The sequence below is a fragment of the Myotis lucifugus genome, unplaced genomic scaffold (assembly GCF_000147115.1).
Source record: "Myotis lucifugus unplaced genomic scaffold, Myoluc2.0 scaffold_37, whole genome shotgun sequence".
Lineage (NCBI taxonomy): Eukaryota > Metazoa > Chordata > Mammalia > Chiroptera > Vespertilionidae > Myotis > Myotis lucifugus.
Window position 1 is genome coordinate 5,569,414 of NW_005871085.1, and position 16,504 is coordinate 5,585,917.

Here is a 16,504-nt window from a genome sequence, read left to right on the forward strand (position 1 = left end):
CAAGTGTTCCGAAAAGATTTGAAAACTCCCAAAGGCTTTCCCCGAGGTGCTCCCGGGAGGGGGGGGGGCGCGCCCGGGGGGGAAGTGGAAAAAAAAGGGGGCCAGAAAGGGAGCGTGGAGCGTTGAACATATCGTGACAAGTAGTTTCCGCGCGCTGGAGAGCGTGTGAATTGCGCCTAATTACCGTGTCCGGTGGCGCCTCTACGTAGCCCTGTGTAACCCCTCAGCTTCTGGGGTGCGGGCTCTGCCGCGCCGCTCTCCCTGGCCGGGGCGCGAGGCAAGACCCACTTTCCCAAGCGGCCCTGGCGGCCCGGGGCGAGATGGGGGCAGGTGACATTTCAATTACCGCGACCGGGGCGGGGTTGCAACGCGCGCGGAGAAGGTGCCAAGACTTTTTTCCAGCTTCCTTCCGGCTGTTTCCGCGTCCCCAAGCCGATGCATTTGGGGTAGTTAGGAGCCTGTTTTGATTTTTTCTGCTGCAGCCTTTAAAGCGCAAATTGTTTAAAATGTTCTGATACGATAAGGCCTCACAAAGGTAAGTGTGGTTAATAGGATTTTTGTTTTTAAAGTGGAGCCTGGGGAGAAGAAATGAGATTGCGCCTCCCGTCCGAGCCGGCGGCGCCTTTCCCTCTCCTTTGCGCCTCTCCCCGCTCCGCCCCTCCCTAGCCCCAGCCCTCTCCCCTCTTGCTCTTTCCTTTCCTCGCTTTGCAGCATCCAGATTTCTTTTCCATGGTGGCGGGATTATTTTTGTTGTTGTTTTAAATTAATAAATAGTTTGATTTTGTTTTTTAAACGAAAGTAAAAAAGTGGTCTCCCTGTCTCCTCAGATCCTCTTGGAAGCCGGACGCGCACCCGTGTGTCCATCCTTCGGCCCAGAGACAAGGTCGCCGCAGCCCCAGGAGTAGTTTTAACTTCAGCCTCACTCTCCCGTCCTTACGTCAGGGCCCTGCGTTGCAGCTCAGTCTGCAGAGGTAACAGGTTTCGCATTTTGTTTCCCTTTTGTAAGGCAACATCTGGGGTTAACGCTGCGCTCCTCGGGCGAGCCGCCTGGGGTTTCTCTATCTGTGGTTCTCTGTGGAACCCCCCCCCCCTTCTCCTTGTTCTAATGGTCTCCCACTCTCACGTTTATTATCTACTTTTCTCTTTCGTTCAGAGTAATGAAAATCCGCTTCATTAGCCAGACAAGTGCGTCTTCCCATTGTTCGCCCTCCGCTCCAGACCACGCGCTTCCCGCTGTGCTTTGGAACTCACAGGGCCCCGGGGTCCTGGCCGAAGCCACCGGGGCGTGGACCGACTGGGCGTGCACACTCGGCCCAGGCGCCTCAGGACGCAGCCGCTTCCACTTAGCACGACTACTGGGTGGCGCCCTACCTGCCCAGCCGCCTCTGAGGTCTGGGGCTGGGGATCTCAGAGAAAGGCTCGGGCGCGAGGAGCCTGGCCCCACTGCAGACCCAGGAGCCGCTGGCGAGTTCCTCCGGGAAGCCAAACCTCAGGACCAGGGGGGTGGGGGGGAGGAGAAGAGGGTGGTGTGCGCAGGGGTGGGGCACAGAGCTTCCAGAAAGTTGAGTAGGCCTGCGCATGGGTGCACTCTGACCCGGACAGATTCTATGACAGGGGTAGAAACCAGACCATTCGCTTCTGACAAATTCCACGCGCTGGAGCCTGAGAATGCGTTTGAGAGAGAGAAAGGGGTCAGCCCCCCACCCCCCAGGGTCTCCTGTATGAAGTGAGGGTAAGGGAGTGAGTCTGGGATAATACGTTCTTCAGGAGCATAGGACCCAGGCCCCACCTTCCAACAGCTTTCCTTCCAAGTCAAGGAAATCTTTGCGTTAACTGCGTCCTGGAGTTACGGGGTGGGGAGTGGGTGGGAAGAGAAGACCGAAGCCAGATCCTGGGGAGGGGTAGCCAGGCTACTCCTTTCAGAGCTTCCTTGGACTGTTTTCCAGAAATCATTATTATTTTAATTTTTAAAATTTATTTTAGAGAGGAAGGGAGAGAGAGAGAAACATGGATGTGAGAGAGATACACACTTGGTTGCCTCCTGTAGGTGCCCCAACCAAGGATCCAGCCCCAACCTTGGTAAGTGCCGTGACTGGAATGGAACCTGCGACCTTCCAGAGCAAGGTCAGGGGTCCAACCAACCGAGTCACACCAGCCAGGGGCAGAAATTATTTTAAGCCTCAAACGAGATGAACTATAGAAACCAGCCTGGCTTTCAGGGGTCGGTGGCCCAGACACCCAATGTCCACATCTTGAGACCACCAAGCCACGGTGAGATCCCCCCCTCCAGTTCAATGAGTAAACCTTCGGGAGCCCAGGGTCCAGCCGAGGATTCAGATTTGGGAACCTCAAACTCTCTCACTAGTGTTAAGGAGCCTCATTTTCTTAGGGGGGCGGGGGAGGACACATCCTGGAAACCAGCCCAACCTGAGGGAATCTGCCCACCCCTACAGCAGGTGCCTCTCGCTCCTCTTTCCCCTGTTCACAGGCCCCAGGTCCGAGACCCACAGCCTTTCTTCTGGTGCCCCCGAGGTTGGGGTGCTCATGTGAGTGAATGTGTCCTGGAGAGAGGTAGAGCAATGCCCTGGGTCGAGGTCACTGCATTTGGTCCTCCACGTGCCACTCTGGGGCTGGTGCGGGTTTGGGCTCCAGTCAGGAAGAGGGGAGCAGACTGGAAGGTGTGGTCCGGCTGAGCCACCAGCGGTGGGAGGCTCCCCCTCTACTTACAGCAGAGGGTGGCTTCCCATCTGAACATACCACCTGCACCTGTGACCTCATTCTGCAAAGCCCTGCACACACCCCCATACCTGCATGCAATTACCTACCGGCAGGGTGCACTCACCTGGCAGGCTGCCCTCCCACTCAAGAGGACACGTGAGCGAGTTCCATCGAATTTACAGCACTTTCGTAAGCGTGCCCACCTCGGGACATCCACCTGGTGTGTGACCTCTCACCCAGACGCCCGCAGACTCCCACCCAGCCAGGAGCATATGCTCACACACTGTGCCCTCCTCCTCCGCTGCCCTAAACTTACTCCAGGGCTCTGCAGGTGGCTGGACCCTGGGAGAGAAGTCAGACCGCCCCAGACAAACGAGGGAGCTGCGGGCACAAGCTCCCTCTCACGTCCTCTTAGCTCAGGATCATTTGCTGAGGCCCTTGCTGTGCCAGGGGCTGGGGCCCCGTGAGGGCTCCCAGCCGTGAATATCCACCTCCACCCACGTTCATTGCTGGCCCCAACCCCCACGCCCCCTCCCCCAGGCAGTGGTGGGATGAAAGGGAAGCCCTCGGTGGAGACCCGAGGTGAGACTGTGGGGTGAGGGGCGCGGAGGAGGCTGGAGGCGCGGCGCCGTGGCCCGGAGAAGGAGCGCTCACTGATGGGCACCCGCGAGGCTTTGACTTTTGCGCTGTTTGTCCGCGGCCTCGGAGCAAGCAGACGCCATCTGTTTGCCGGCTGCAGCGCGTCCCGTTTAATTACCCTCCCGGCAGCCCTAATAGAGATGATATTAAACTAAATCTTTCTGACATTAAAAGTAATTATCCCCAAACCAGTGGCTCCGGGACGGAACCGCCCCTCCCGCCCCCACCCCTCCCTGGGCCGCGCCAGATTCCGTCAGTTTGGCTGAAACTCTGAACCGGGAAGGGGTTGCCGCGGAAAGGGGGACGGGGGCCGCCGCGCACCCAGCCTCCTGACAACCACAGACGCCCTTATACGTACGAACACGCGTGTGGACGCGCGCACACCTGTACACACAGACACAGACACAGACACAGACACAGACACAGACACAGACACGCCACACATTTTCCTCCGGATCAACTTCCGAGCAACGTTAACTAAGACTCAGCCTCGGGCACCCCGGGCTGACAGAAGCGCAGCCTGGTTTGCGGTCCCCGCCCCTGCCCCGAGCCAACAAAACAAAACAAAACAAAACAAAACAACGGCCCCTTTGCGTGGTCAAAGCCACGGACGCGGCCAGGGCCAGGGCTAAGGACCGGACACTGTTCCGCAGCCAGAAGAACCTGTCCCGCGCGGCGGGTGACTTCTTGGGCGCCGCCCTGCGAGGGGCCCTGCGCCTCGCGCTTCCTCTAAAGGTCTTAAGTCGCCCGGCTCTCTGGAGGCAAGTCCCACCGTCTCCCTTGACAGGAAGGTGCGGTGATTTGTCCCCCACCTTACAACCAGTAGGGAGCGATCAGAATTCGAACCCAGGGGAGACCCCCTTCCCGAGGCCCACGTTCTGCCCGGTTCCAGGCGCGGGGCTGCGGCCCCTCTCCGCACGCTCACCCTCGGGGATCGCGGGACCCTCTGTGCTCAGCCTCTTCCCGGGCCCTGGGGCCTCCCCACCCCCCACTCCCACCAGAGGCGAGAGAGCGAAGGCTCAGGCTGCGAGAGCGTGGCCCGAACCCCCGGCGCAGCCTCCAGCGGCTTCGGCCCCGCTTTGGGTGCCACCCCTGCGCCTGCGGTGCGCGCGCGAGAGGCCGCCGGCCGGTGTGGCCGGGCTTTCCGTCCGCACACGCTCCTGGCAGGGCGCGTCTGAGCCCGAGACGACGTGCGAGGGTGCTGTCCATCGCCCAACTGTAAGCTGCTAACTTAGAGCGCCTACTGTGTACCGCCGCTCTGCCAGGAGCTCGGGGCGTGCAGTCTTGCTTCGTTCGCAGTCCTTGGGGAGCGTGGCGGTCCTGTCGGCTAAGGCTCAGCGACAAGCCGTTTCCCGGGGGTCACAATGCCGCTGAGCCTCGAGGGAGTTGGGAACCCAGATCCGACTCCGTCTCGTAGGTGTTTTCCTTCTCGCCTTCAGTTCTGGCCGGATAGGATCAGACCCAGTGCCTTTCGGGCGGTTCGATTCCTTCCAATTCACAGATCTTCCAGGGAAACCTGAGAAAACAGGGCCGTGCATTCCTTCACTCGTTCGCGTGCGCGCGGAGCACTAGTTAGTGCCAGGCCCTGGGGACCGGAGGGAGATAAATCAACCGAGTCGGGCCCTCAAAGAGCTGGCTGCTGGGGACACAGGCCCCCACCTACAGAACAGAGCTGGGGTGGGAGTGGGTGAGGAGGGTCAAGGAAGACACAGTGAGGAAAGGGACCCCTGACCTGGGGCCTCAGGTTTCCCAAATGGAAACATTATTATTGCTTGTTCCGATAAAGTAAAATATAAAACATTTTGGACAATTCAGCAAAGTACATTTGGAATATATTTTTTCTGTGTACCTATATTTACAAAAATTACTTTTTGTAACTTGTTTTTTACTTATAAATGATAAACATTTTTCCTAATAATATGTCTACACAATCTTTTAAAGGAGTTGTTTAATATTTCATTTTATGGATGTACCTTTATTTAATCATTTTCCTATTAGTAGCTATTTAGTTTGTTTCCAATTTTGCTGTAATAAACGTTGCTACAATGAACATTCTTTGTGAATTTGCCTTATTATTTCCTTAGGATAAATTCCTAGATTTTATTGTTCAGAAGCTTGGCTTTTTTTTTAATTTTTTTAATTTTTACTTTTGTTATCTACCTACCAAATAGCCCTCAGGCAAGGTTGTGTCAACAAACACACCCAACAGGAGTGAATCTTGCTGATCTTTTGAACCATTCACAATTAGAGCAAGAAAAGTAAACACCAATATTTTGTCGTTGTAGTTTACAAATACTTAGTTATTTCTTCGTTTTTTTTTCTATATGTGCTAGTCACTACTGTTTCTAAAAAATTCTGTTTATGTCTTTTACTTATTTTTTCTTACCATAGAGATTTTCCTTTTACTGAATTTGTAATAGCTACTCATATATTAAAGATATTAGTATTCTCTTATCTATAACATATATTGCATTTCTCCATTTTTTTCTTCATCCTGTTTTGTTATTGTTATACTAAAGTTAACATTTTAATGTAGCCAAATCTGTCATTTTTTTCTTTATAGATTCTATTTACGGTATCATACTAAGGGTTTTCCAAATACAACTTTCTAAAAGCATTCCCTTATATTTTATATTAGCACGTTTTCATTATTTACATCTGTATCTTTAATTCATTTGAAATTAATTTTGGTGGAAGGTGTGAAGTAAGGTTGTCACTGAATTTTTCCCACACGATTAGCCAGTTATCACACCACTGCTTAATGATCCTCCCTTTCCCCCACTGACCATATACTATTTCCTAAGTTCTCAGGTGGCCGTAGGTGACTTCAGCACTTTCTCTCCCAGGGAGCTGTTTACTTTTGCACCAGCCTCACTCTTGTAATGATTGTAGTTCTGTAATACTTGTGAGGGCAAGTTATCCTCTAATTCCTGATTCTTTTTTTCTTCTTCTTCTTCTTCAAAATTCTCATGGGTATTTTGGAAAGATAGTGTTCTGAATAAATATTTTGGAATTTTCAAAGCTGGTTTCAAAAAGAAAATTAAAAAATGAACCCTTTGAAAATTTGACTTTAAAGCCTTTATAAATTAATTTGAAGGAGATTTTGCATCTTCACAATATGTGATATTTCCAAACAGGGCCAGGTGTGCCTTGTTTTTCATGACATCTGTGTCCCTTGGTTATTTGTTCCTGAGTTCTCTTTCTTAAGCACATTCCTTGGTGTGTTATATAGCCATATGAACAGCATATTTTCACCCGTGACAACGTCTAACTGGTTAGGACAGGAACCTAAGTTACTGATTATAGTCTATTCATCTCTAAACCCGTCTCTTTTCTGACTCCCCCCCCCCCAACACACACACACACACACACACACACACACACACACACACACACTTAAAATTAGTTCAAAGCTGAGTTTGGAAGGACCCAGGATTGACCAAGTGGAGGAAGTGATGGAGAGAGGCGATTCTGCTCAGAGAAGCCATGCGAAGGCCCAGTGGTCTGCAGGCCCTCCTGGGGTTTTGGGAACAGTGTGCACCCCGGGGTGGTCTTCTTTGGACCTCCGTCTTCCTGGCCTCCATCTCCCAAGAGGGACTTTGGAAACAGGGATTCCGGATTCAGCCCCTGGCCGTGTGAGCGCAGGCAGGCGAGCCGCCAGCCCTCTCTGGGCTCGCCTCCCCACCAGCCTGGAATGGATTGCCTTGGCAGCCAGGCCACAGCATGTGGGGGTGGAGATATGAAGAGGAAGGACCTTAGGGCTAGGTTCTCTGGCAGGATCAGCCTGGGTTTGAGGCCACACCCCTCCTCCGAAGTCCTGTCACCCCCAGGTCAGGACCAAAATGAAAATATGAGGGAGGAATGGGGCTAGGAGGTAGAGACCCAATCCACCCTCCCCTGCCCGCCTCAGGCTACATTCACAGGCTCACCCTTGGCCTCTTTCCCTCAGAGAGTTCTCCTACTTTTACTTCCAACACCACTCCCACCACCCACCTCCCACTCCCTCCACCTAATTTCCCGCTGGGACTGCGCAGTCTCCTTCCAGGCCGTGTATGGTGGGCAAATTCGAAGTTGCATGGCTGGCTGGCTGGCTGGGGCGGGGGTCGGGAGGGGGGGGGGGTAGTGGGGGGAATGTCCCTTACTGATTGGTCTGGAGTCCAACATGTTAAATCTCTTTCCTGGCAGTTTGGGTCTGGGGAGGGGGAGGGAAGCTGCCTCACAAGTCGGCTTCTGTGCCCCCATCGGTGGTTTAGACTCCAGGCTTGAGCTGGCCCTGATCAAAGATGCTCCTCCAGGCCCCCAGCTCCAGGCCCGCCAGTTACCTGGAAAACTTCTACTCACCCTTTAAGACCCAATGCCCAGGATGCCCCACTGTCTCTTGTCAGAGGCACGATAGACAAATGCTGACCCTGCAAGCTCCCCAAGTGCCTCTGCATTCCACCCTCTGAAGCCACACAGCTATCCACCTTCATCTCCAATTCACATCAGAGGAAACTGAGGCACAGAGAGGACACAACTTCCCCAGGGCCAGACAGCTGGGTCGGAGAGGGACAAAACTGTTCTTTGCAGTTAGAATTAGTTCCTCAGCATCTCTGCTCACAGAGCCTGGCTAACCTGGGCTAGAGTCCTGCATTTGTCACATTTCCTCCTGTGTCAGATGGGAGTGAAAATAAAGCTGGGAGCTGGCAACGGGAGGTGCCTCTGCTTTTGAACCATCATCTGAACACCCTCCAGAATCAGGATTCATGGCTCAGAGACCTTCTGCCAGGCCCAAGGTGGGACTCTGGGCCATCTCCTTCCCTAGGCACTCCCCCCCCCCCCTCCCTAGGGGATCCATTAACCAGGCGTCTGCCATGAAACACTAAGTGGTACTGCACCCACCTGGGCCTCTGGAGGCACCCTGGCCTGTCCTCTCAGGACATCTGCTATCTGGGCCACACTGTGGCACTGCTGGTTCCCAGTGGGGCTCCCCAAAGGCAGGGGCTGGGTTCTGCACCACTTTTATTCCAGAGGACACGTTCTTCCCTCTGCGTCCATGACCTCCATGGTGTACAAAACTCATAAAATGCATCTCATTTCTTACATGAAGGAACTAAGACATTTGGCAATATCTGTGCAAACCGGTTCCTCACTGATGCTTGGTGTGGTTGAAGGCATGCCAGGAATGGGGGCCTTGGTCAAGTCCCTTCACTGCTCTGGGCCTCAGTTTCTCCATCTGTAGAATGAGAAACTGTAGACCTACTGTACCTGGAAGTGCTCTGAAGTGTGACAAGGACTATGCAGACTCAAGTAGGAAGATCGTGATTCCCGTATGGGGTGCTCCATCCAGCTGAGGCCTTGGCACCCACCTCAGCAAGTTCCTGGCCTCCACACCTGGTTCCCCTTACATGTGCTTCCACCCGACCCTCCAAAAGCACAGAGAAGAGTTTCACTAAGACTCTCTCCTTGTGGCTAACTCCTCAGAAAAGTGCTATGCAAATGTTACCAGTGTGTGCCCAAGTAAGGCAGATCACATTCCCAGGGGCCTGGGGACCTGGGCCCAGAGGGGCAGGCTCCGTTCTGATCTGGTAGGATGCCTGCATTTTCTAACCCGGGCATCTCAGACCCGCAGGCTGGGCCAGTGGACTCTGGACAGAGCTCCTAGATGGGATTCATCTCTTCCCCAGAAGCCTTTCTGACTGGCTGGACTGGAACTCCTCTGGCTTTGACCACACTGCCCTGACATAGGTGGCCCCATCCCAGACTGGGAGTTCTGAGCCTTGGGTGGAGGCTGAGAATTGAATGTTTAGCAAAAAGTCTCCGTGATGAACGGATGAGTCAAAACTGGCCCGATCATTATCAGGCAAAGGACACTTAAATTGTACTTAAGTTAAATGCTGGCCTGATGAAAATGCATGTCGGAAAAAAACCCATTTTCAGTGGAGATAGAGTGTGTTACATAGTAACTATGAGGCATTGGGCAAATGATTTCGCCTCTCCAAGCCTCCGTATATTAATGTATGTAACAGGGATAATATGTTCCACCTCATAGGGTAGTTTCATTAGTTCATTCATTCATATAACAACTAGAGGCCTGGTGCACGAAATTCATGCGGGGGGGCGGGGCGGTTTGTCCCTCAGACCGGCCTGCGCCCTCTTGCAGTCCAGGACCCCTTGGGCAGGGCCCCTAGGCCTGCCCCTGCCGCTGCCGCTGCTTGCTATCTGTGCGGCGCTGCCTCCCTCCCCCCACCACTGGTGGCCTCCCTCTGTGGGCGACAGGCGTGGGATGCAATCACTTGGTTGGCCTGGGCCTCCCTCTGTGGGGCGATCGATTGCAGGGCCCCCAGATGGATTGCCACGCAGAGGGAGTTCCCACCCACCCGCCACAGTGCCGCCAGCCGGGTGGCCTGGGCTTCCCTCTGTGGCCACCAACTGGGAGGCCCCGCCCACCTGGCCAGGGCTCCACAATCGATCGCTGGGCCTCCCTCTTTGGGGTGATCAATCATGGAGCCCCCCCATTGATCATCCTGCAGAGGGTGGCTTGGGCCTCCCTCTGTGGGGCAATTGTGGGGCCATGGCGCTCCCCCCCCCCCCCCTCCGACCAATTGCATTGCACCCACCTTGGCTGGCCTGGCGCCAGTGCGTGTCATAGCATGGTCGTCCGGAAGGTTGTGTGGACAGTCTTAAAGACAGTCGTTCTGCTGTTCAGCTGTTCAGTCAATTTGCATATTATGCTTTTATTATTATTATAGATTATTGTCTGTGCCCTGTACCAGGCCCAGTGGCGACAGACCTGTCATGGTCCGTAGGGGGAGATTTTTGTGTAAATAATCACAATAATGTGATAAGTGCTCTGCTAGGGGCAAACACAGGGATTAGAAAGAGGCCCCTAACTTGTCCTGTGGATTCCATGGGGCTTTCTGGAGGAGGAGGTGTGGAGTGGTAACAGCCTGAACTCTGGAGCCCAGCTGCCTGCGTTTGAATCTGGCTCATTGGTTTACCAGCAGCTGTGTGAGCTTGGGCAAATAATCTCCTGTGCCTCAATTTGCTCGCCCATAAAGTGGGGTTAGTAACAGCTCCTACTTCATAGGGTTGTTGTGAGGAGTAAATGAATTGATACAAGTAAAGCACTTGGTGCCTGGCATATAATAGATGTGATGTAAATGTTCATTATATTACCAACAGCTATTTATCAAGTCCCTACACAGTGCCAGACTAGTGCTGAGGGATAAAACAATCAGATTGATATGAACCCCACCCTCATGGAGTTTATATGAGGCAAAATCTGAACTGAGCCTTAGAAATACAAATTTTCGCCCTAACCGGTTTGGCTCAGTGGATAGAGCGTCGGCCTGCGGACTGAAGGGTCCCAGGTTCGATTCCGGTCAAGGGCATGTACCTTGGTTGGGGTAGATCCCCAGTAGGAGGTGTGCAGGAGGCAGCTGATCGATGTTTCTCTCTCATCGATGTTTCTCTCTCTCCCTCTCCCTTCGTCTGTGTAAAAAACTCAATATATTTTATAAAAAAAGAAAGAAATACAAATTTTTTTCTTATCTAAGATGGAGATTCTGAGAAGAGCAGAGGGCAGCGCAAGAAACGCAGGGCTGTTGATATTTCACAGGCAAGCAGAGCAGGAAAACTCTGAGGGGAACCTTCCAGAGAGGAAGGTGGAAAACTGAAGTGCAGTCCCCTGGAAGGCTAGGGGAAGGTGTGTGGGTTAGAAGCCATCGAAGCAGATCAGAGGGGCGCCTGGTCCATGAGAGCAGGTGAGAGCTGTGGGCTCAGATCCAGAGTGGGAGCTCAGCTTCTCTCCCTACAAGCCGTGTGTCTCTGGGACAGTGACATAAGTTCTCTGAACCTCAGTTTGTGAAATAAGGATGCTAACAGTAGTGACCTCAGAGTAATTCAGAGGATGGTGTGGGAGGACAGAGAGCCTAGAGCCCCTAGCATTGGGCAGGGCTCCGCTAGTACTCAACCAATTCCTTTATTCTGTCTCTTCTCAGAAGCTCCAGCGCCAATTAGCTAACTGCTTCCAGTAACCACTGGGTGCACGACCGTTGTGCGCCAAACCCTGGGCTGGCTCGGGAAATAAACGGATAATTGCGATCTGGTCTCTGCCCTCACGATGCTCCCAGATGAGCTGTATGTTAAAGAAGGAAGTGACCAGCTTATAAGCACATGGACATCATTTTCTCTGTTTAAATTCAGTTAGTAACCCCAATTTACTGTGTGCTTACCACGTACTAGTCATTTCGGTAGGCCTTGAGGATATGAAGTGACTCAGACCCTTCGGGCGGCTCATAATCTGGGGGTGCAATGTGAGGGGAGGACAAGACTTACAGAGTTCAGAGGGAGCAGTGCTATGAGAAGGGCAGCCCAGGGCTGAGAGCCACAGCACAGCCACCTACCTTGGAGGGTGTGGCAATGGTGGGGACACCATCCTGGAGGAAGCAAAGAGTAAAGGAACATGAAGAATGAGTGAGTGGTAGGCGTCTAGTTGTGATGGAAGAGTCCTCCGGGCAAAGGCCAGAGGTGACAGAAGTGAATGCTTGCGGGAAATTTCAATAGTATGGATGTGTGGTGTCGAGGACACGGTTAGTGATACAGATGGGGAGGGAGGGAGGGAGGGACCACATGACGGGAGTTTTAAATCTAAGCCAAGAGTTTGGGTTTTATCGAAGGGCAATGGGGAGCCTTGAAGGGCTGGAGCAGGGCTGTGGCGTGGTGAGGCAGTGCTTTGCGGCTCTTTGGCCCCTTGAGTGTGGCTCTTCCACAAAATACCACGTGCGGGTGCGCACGTACAGTGCAATGGAAACTTCGTGGCCCATGCTCAGAAGTAGGTTTTCAGCCTGGGCGAGTCTATTTTGAAGAAGTGGCGTTAGAAGAAGTGGGGGTACGTTCGCTGAGGTCGACCCCTCGGATTGAGGACGTTTTAGCAAAGGCCAGCTTAGGAGTACCCTAATTAAGTTAATAACAATGTACCTACCTATATAGTTTAAGTTTAAAAAATGTGGCTCTCAAAAGAAATTTCAGTGGTTGTACTGTTGATATTTGGCTCTGTTGACTAGTGAGTTTGCCGACCACTGACTTAGGTGAGAGACAATAAGGGTTGAAGGGAAGGCATGTCAGTAGGACAACAGGTTTTGCAGATGTCACAGCTAGAGGCTACGGGATCCTTCTTCAACCACGGCATGTGCTTAAAAAAGGTCCTGCTGAAATTCCAGCTCCTGACACACTGGCAACGAGTCACTTTGAAGAGCCGAGTTTTCTACAAAAAATGTGGCTTTCCCTTTTTTTGCACCCACCAGCATTAAGACATTGTGTTATTGTAATTGTTATTTGAAATGCCTTGGTAATAGGCACACTTGCCTCCAAGGTGGCACTGCATCATCACAAACACGGCAGCTCTGGAGTCAGGCCTGGCCCACGCTTGGCTCTGCTCTTCATTAGCAGTGGGGCTCCGAAGGCCACTTCCCCTCTCCGAGCTTCTTCAAAATGGGGTCAAGATCACCCACCGGCAGGGCTGTTGTGGGTTATAGCATAGTGGTTCTCAACCTTGGCTGCACATTAGAATCACCTGGGAATCTTTTTAAAGTCCTGATTTCTGGGCCTCATCCTCCGGAAATTCTGTTCCTTTGTTACTAATGTTGTGGCCCCACCCCATAACAAAGAAACAGAATTTCCGGAGGATGAGACCCAGAAATCAGGATTTTAGAAAGATTCCCAGGTGATTCTAATGTGCAGCCAAGGTTGAGAACCACTGTTATAGGAGATAATGTATGTAATGTTCCCAGCACAGTCCTGGGCACAGCCTAAGTGCTCAGCAAGTTAGTCCTCCTCCTCCCTCCCTACCATGACACTGGGCTTGCCCGTGTGGACACCAGTAACAGTGGCACTGGGGGCAGGACTTGGACCTCTCCTGAAGGGCTCTGGAGCAGTGCTCCTGGGCATCACAGGCCTGCTTTTCACCTTTTCTGTCTCTGTCCATAAGCTGCCACTTCTCATTGCTGTCATCACACTTTCCTTCTATAATCCTACTAGAGGCCTGGTGCAAGAGACTCATGCACTCAGGGGTGGGGAGGTACCTCAGCCTGGCCTGCGCACTCTTGCAGTCCAGGAGCCCTTGGGGAATCTCTGACTGCCAGCTTAGGCCGGCTCGGAGTGGGCCTAAGCTGGCAGTCAGACATCCTTAGCTCTGCAGAGGAGCTAAGGATGCCTCACCTCCACTGCTCTCGCCAGCCGTGAGCCTGGCTCAGGGCTTCTGGCTGAGCAGCACTCCCACTGTGGGAGCACACTGACCATCAGGTGGCAGCTCCTGCATTGAGCATCTACCTCCTGGTGGTCAGTGGGTGTCATAGCAACTGGTTGTTCTGCTTTTTGGTCAATTTGCATATTAGCCTTTTATTATATGGGATGAGTTTGCAGACCAGGTAATAGCTGTTCTATTTTACATGTTACCTGTTGGTTTGTTTAATCTTCATTGTTATCTCCATTTCATAGCTAAACAGCTGAGGCACAGGAAGGTGATGTGACTTCCCACAGGCACACTGCTAATAAGTGGAGTAGCTTGGACCCAGGCAACATGGCACCAGAGGCTGTTCTCTGAACCATACTGAGAACCACAACTAACAGTGTACAAATTAAGAATGAACAGACTGAAGACTAGAGAGCACGTCTTTTATTGGTATTTTCTTTCAGACCAACCTTTCAAAACACAGCAAGGAGGAGCTGTCTGACCAAAGCAGATTATTTGAGACAAGGGAGAAGCACTAAATGCAGAGGGAAGTCTGGGCACGAAAGCCTACTTGCGGCATCTCATCTTCTCTGGGTTGTGGCTCTCCTTTAGATAAAAATATGGCTGCTGAGAAGAATGGACAGATTCAACTTGGCAAATGGCCTGGTGTTTGCATGATGTAAATGGTGGTTCTTACGTTTCTGGCATCGATGGAGCCCACTGAGGACCTGATGACTACAGATTCCCCTTCCGGACAAGTGCACACAACTTTCTGTACACAATCGCAGGGGAGTCCTACAATTTCTTGGACGTGAAATTCATTAGTTCTTCATGGAAGAGCTGTGGACCTGAGCACCAGAGCCCAGGGCCTGAGTCCTGACTCTTCTGCTGACATTAGGCAGCCATGTGCAGAAATGGGGCGATCATCTGCCCTGCTTCCTCAGTGTGGGGGACTGTGCCGGGTGGAAGGAGTGGGGAACTGCAGAGTGCTATCTGGATGTTACCAGGACGCTGAGGTTTAGAGAGGTTACTCACCTTAAGGTGACATAGCTATTAAATGGCAGAACCAAGGCTCACACTGGAAGACACTGATGTCTCTGGAGTGTGTGTGGTCTCCAACCAGAACGTTATAGAGTCAAATGAGACAAGGCACGTGACAGGCCCATGTGAGTTATGCCTGGGCTGGACTTACGATTCCATATCCCATTCCCTGTGGGACCCGGGACTGGGTAGTGAGGAGCTGGTGAAGAGTGCCAATGGGTGATGCTGCTCCTGGAGGCATTTAAGACCCTCTCCCGTGTCCAACTGAACATCTCCCCTGCTTTGGGGAAACCTGCCAGAATTCTGCAACATCTTCTGAGATCTATCCCATGGACCAGCACTCAGGCCGGCAAGTCTGGCTTTGGGAGTAGCAATTTTAAAGAAACTGCAAACTTGTGTTTCTAATATCACCAAGCAAAATCTGTAAAAGCCCAAGTTCTATTCTTCTATAGCAGTGGTTCTCAACCTTGGCTGCACATTAGAATCACCTGGGAATCTTTTTAAAATCCTGATTTCTGGCCCTAGCTGGCTTGGCTCAGTGGATAGAGCGTTGGCCTGCGGACTGAAGGGTCCCAGGTTCGATTCCGGCCAAGAGCACATGCCTGGGTTGCAGGCTCAATCTTCAGTAGGGGACCTGCTGGAGGCAGCCAACCAATGATTCTCATTATTGTTGTTTCTCTCTCTCTCCCCTTCTCCCTTTCTCTCGGAAATCAATAAGTGAATATATATATATATATATAATTTTTTTTTCTTCCTGATTTCTGGGCCTCATCCTCCGGAAATTCTGTTTCTTTGTTATGGGGTGGGACCACAACATTAGTAACAAAGAAACAGAATTTCCAGAGGATGAGGCCCAGAAATCAGGATTTTAAAAAGATTCCCAGGTGATTCTAATGTGCAGCCAAGGTTGAGAACCACTGTCCTATAGTATAAAAGATGCTCTCCTCCAGCTCAGACTTTGGATGCTTATACTTCAGAGAAGAACACCTGTGTGATCAATAAAACCAGCAGTGCCAGAGCAGGTAACATCACAGGCCAGAAACCTCCCCCAGAATGCACCTCCAGAGAGGAGGTGGGAAATTGGCATTACCTCCTTAAACCTTCAAACTAATGCTCTAGATGTATAGCTGACACTCCAAGAGACCCAGAGGAGTGAACTAGAATGGGGTGGGGATGGCGAGGAACCCTGGACCATCACTGTAAACAGCTGGGCTGGAGAACACCAAGCACATTTTTGAGTCTCAAGATTTATGGAACACTAAATGTCACTCAGTGCTGTGTGATATTTTGAATTTCTCAGAGGGTTTTAGAAGTGGAGTAAAAAAGCTAAAAGCTCATCAAACTTAAAACCATACCAAGTAGTATTGAGCATTAGTCCCAGTGAGACAAGTTAAATTATGGCACCAGCAAATTTGCTACTTTGTTTTTTTAATAGTAGGATGTATACACTTCAGTATAATAAATGTTTTCCAATTGTTTTGAAAAAAAAAAAAAAAAGAAAGAAAAGAAAAGGACACCAAGCACAGATGTTGGCCGACTTTGTGTCTGGAGGCTGGAAGGGGAAGCCCAGGGGAGTTTAAGGGCAGGGGGAAGAGCTGCCAAGGACAACGCCATTTCTGTGGTGACAGCAGGTCACTTCATGTTTCCGAAGTCATTGTGATGCTGTGTTTGCGAGAAAAGACATAAAACTGCTTCGGCCTCTGTTCTGGAGCTCAGTAGACCAGAATGACATGAGTGAACAGTGAGAATCAGCGGAGGCCTTTCCCTGCAGTGGGGCCCAGAGGAAAGGATTCCGTGGGACTGAGCAAGGAAAACCTTCTAAGACAGGGTTGAAAAAGGGTGTGTAAACTCCATACACATTCAAGTAGCATTTAATAACTTTCACAAAATCAG